The sequence below is a fragment of the Panthera onca genome, chromosome B1, assembly GCF_046562875.1.
Source record: "Panthera onca isolate mPanOnc1 chromosome B1, mPanOnc1 haplotype 2, whole genome shotgun sequence".
NCBI classification, from domain to species: Eukaryota; Metazoa; Chordata; class Mammalia; order Carnivora; family Felidae; genus Panthera; species Panthera onca.
The window spans coordinates 157,582,485-157,586,723 of record NC_138342.1 but is presented as its reverse complement, the minus strand read 5'-3'; positions in this window follow the sequence as shown (position 1 = coordinate 157,586,723).

Here is a 4,239-nt window from a genome sequence, read left to right as displayed (position 1 = left end):
GAAAACCCAGGAGATATTTCATGACGTTGAAAGTGCAAAGGACAAAATGTTGGAAGCCAATCCAAACTTACAAAGGAATATGACAATTTGCCAAGGCACAGAAAGGATGCTTGCTCTGCACTGTAAGTTACACCATGAGGAGGAGGAAGAAAGCTCTGCTCAAACTACTCATTACCTTTCCTAAAAAGAAATAAAATACTTTCATCCTTAATGTTTCTAATATTTTTTATCACAGTGTACTAAATATTCATTTTATTATTTCTGTATATATTTATAACTGACATTAAAAGAGAGTTTTTAGTACTTTGACAAAAAAAATTTGTATTTTTTATTTTTTTAAAGTTTATCTTGAGACAGTGAGCAAGAGAGAGAGCAAGCATGCAAGTGGGGGAGAGGCAGAGGGAGAGGGAGAGAGAGAGACTCCAAGGAAGGCTCCACACTGTCAGCACAGAGCCCGATGTGGGGCTTGAACTCATGAACCAGGAGATCATGACCTGAGCTGGAGTCAGATGCTTCAGCACCCCAATATTTTGACAATTTAAAGGTCATAGAACAATTATAATTTTTCCCACTGATTAAGATTACTTTGCTTGGACTTGCACATTTTTATGGTCCTGCACTACTGCGTAAAATGTGTATACACATACCCATATATCCATATGTATGTACTGCAAGAAAAGATGGTGTTGGAGGGGAGTCTTACAGGAAGGGTAATTGCTCACCAGTAACAAAAGAGATGAGAAGGAGGGTGGGAATGGTCACTAGAGAACAGCATGTGCGGTGGCCAGATGGAGGGTGGGGTGAGTTTGGAGAACTAAGGAGGTTTGATGTAGCTAATACTCACGTGTGCATGAGTAGAGCAGCAGGAGATAAAACTGCAAAGGTCATCTGGTGCCAGGTCTAATAGGGATTTCTTTGCTCGCCTTCAGATTTTGATCTTTATCCTTCAGGTTACGGAAACCTCTGAAGGGTTTTCAGCAGGTGAGTGACAGGATCAGACTTTTATTTGAGAACAACCACTATGAGGAGTTTGGAGGTCAGATGGGTGGGAGCCTGCAGCCTGGAGGCAGGAGTTACCTGTTGAGTTACAAGTTAGCTGAGGCAGGTTATAGGCAAGAGTGAGGGGAGGTTGAATAGAGGTCCATATGAATATGTAGTCTCCTCATTTTTCCTTTGTCACCACTAAAACACTGTTGTTTACATAAAATCCAGCTTCCCAAATGCATCTAAGTAATCATCCATTTAAACAGGATGAATAACGTCCTTGTGGACTGAGCTACAGATATACTCATGGACACCCGTACAAACTCCATGGGAGCACCATCCCTGCTGGTTAAGCTGAATACCAGCTACTTTCTCACTTAGGCAATCAATGACTCCTTCCCCTCTTCTCCCCTATATGGGTGCTTTGCTGAACATAGCTGTGTTTTCCCCAGCCTGATTAGTAAAAACTTGTTCAGGTAGGATGCTTCATTAACAAATTGTACTCTCTTGTTCTTTTCAGGCTATCTCCTACATTTTAATTTACTGGGCGACGCTAATGAACACAACAGGGGACCTAACAGTTTCCCCTGGGGATGGAGAAAATTAGAAAATTTCCAAGTAAACATGGAATAGTAAAGACATGGTGATGCCAATTTCAAATCTTAATGATGCTAAATATTGCACAGGTAGTAAAGCACAGGAATGTCACCAAAGTTTGCTTTTTCATACATTAACATTTTTAAGGATTAACAGTGCTCCAAGAAGAACTATGCTGTATCCTTTTACAGACAAGATGATTGAAAAATGAAATGAGTGAAAATATTTTCTCCTCTACATTAGAGATTTCATCTCCCTAGGCATCATAATCTTAATTTTTCTTTCAGATTTATTTGATCAGAATTTTGCTTCTTGTTTCCAGAAGCCAACTCCCTCTCACGATTGTAAAACTTCCTTGAATTTTATTGTTTGGCTTTTGTGGATTTGAGTTTTATTCCATAAGAAGAGAAAGAAACTTACTGTCAGCAGGCATTATTATTTTACAATCCTAGGCTACCTCATTTTCTCTAAGTATGTCCATAAGCCTTCAATCAGTGCTTTTGTTTCATCCATATTGACTCTTTATTATTAGTTCTGCCATTCGATGAGATTCCGTTCTTTTCCAGAGAACATGTTCTATTTTTTTTTCTTTGTTAAGACATTTTCTATTGTGGTGGAGGCCACTTTGTGATTTCACCACACACTTGGCAGATTTCCTTATTCCTCATAATGATCACATCAACATCAGCAGTGAATGTCAATGATAACAATGTCCCTCTTCAGGCTCTTTCCTAGGCAGATGCATCTGGCTTCTGTGAATGGTATTTGCTAGAGCCCAGGCACCAAGATAATAATATGCCAAGGCCGATGATGCCAGTTTTCACTCTTTGACCAATTACTTCCTGGACATTGTTCAAACTGAAACCAAAACACCCTGAATAAGTTTATTCATCTTTAGAAGTTATGAAAATATATGAGAAGCTACAAATAAGACCTGAGCTCTTTTTTTGGGTCATGAAAAGAAACACTTATTCTTCTTATATAATAGCAAAATTTTCATTTATTACTATTTTTCAGGCACTTCAGAGCATAGACTGGCAATTTTCTATGGACAAAGTGATAATGCATAGAATATTGGATACAGGTCCCATATTTATTTCTACAACCGTAAGATAGCCCCATGATCATTAAAGTCCTGAATTCCAGAGAAAATGTAGTAAGAGTTTTCTGAATTACAATATAAATTAATCATTTTAATAATAAATGGCTACATTACTCAGCTGCTTATCATAACATAATTAGGTCAATAATGCTATGAAAAATAAGGAGAGTAGTTGGACATTCATGAAAGAAAGGCAATTACTACTTTTCCAGACTCAGGAAACACAGTACAACATGGTAACTGGGAAACTACCATGGTGAAAGAACAGAATTATCAGCAACACTGCAAAAGTAGGTTGGTGATGAGCCAAAGTGTCACACAATTATAAATGTTTGTGGAAAGCAGCTGTCCTAATCAAATCATAGGCAACACATTTTGAAATGACTTATTTTCTGTATTGACATGTATATAAAGATACCATATGGTTGCCATTGAATAAGTATATTTGCATACATGTTGATGCACATATATAGAGATGTAAGCATAGTTATACATATAAACTCTTCATATACTTCACAACTTTAAATGATTTTATGCCAAACCCTATAATCTTGATTAACTAATATTCTACTAAACATAATCTTCTTTTAATTGTCATTTCAGAAGATGTACAGTATGACTATGTTTAATAATACTCTAATTTAATGATTAAGAGAATGAATTCTGGAGTTATTTAGGAAGCAATGAAAGAAGATTCTTTGGTAGATCTAATAGTGTTTAACTAGAATATTCCATTTTTAACAATACCAGATAACAGAAAGTTAATATTTTTCCATTAGTTATACATTTGCTTATGTTCACTGATAGTCTGCCTTTGCTTTCAATTTACAAGCTTTGCAAGAGTTGGATTTAAAAATACAAAACAAAAACCTTTATTTCTCTGCCTTGTTATGGTCTTTAAATACGAACTAAGGGCTTATTTCAAATGGTACATTTAACATAAGATCTCCTCCTAGGTTGTGCTAATTTAGGTACTATCTTGTCTTTAGCTGTTATAGGTCAATTAAGCTAGACACTTAAGGCCATGGACAACAGATGTCTAAAATGCAGGTATGATCATGTGTTGAATGACCAGCGAGCTCCTGAAATGAATAAGGAAAGATCTTATCACCTGTGAGTTTGGCATATACGAGGAAGTCACTGTAAATCTTTTTTTAGAAAACAGTTTAACTATGATCATATATATTACGTGTTTAGACAAGGAAATATGCTTGGTTCTTAAAGAGAAGCCAAACAGAAACAAACCAAAACAAAAAATAGTTACAGAATTTTAAAGTATATTAAAAAGATCTCCGCCTGGTCTTCCTAGGCTAGGGAGAGGAGTGAAGTATATTTCTAAAATGTCTATTTCCCAACTGGCTAAGGTGTTAGGAAAATGAGAATGGAAGTTTATACTAGCATTTGAAAAACTATTTTCTTCTAGCTACAAAAATTTGTGGACTCGGTATAAAAGAAGATTAAAGACAAAACAACAATACCAACAAAATGCTCCCCCCACATCTGTTTGAAACAAAAAAATATAGAAGAAATACTTAGAGAAATGAATCTTTGGAGGA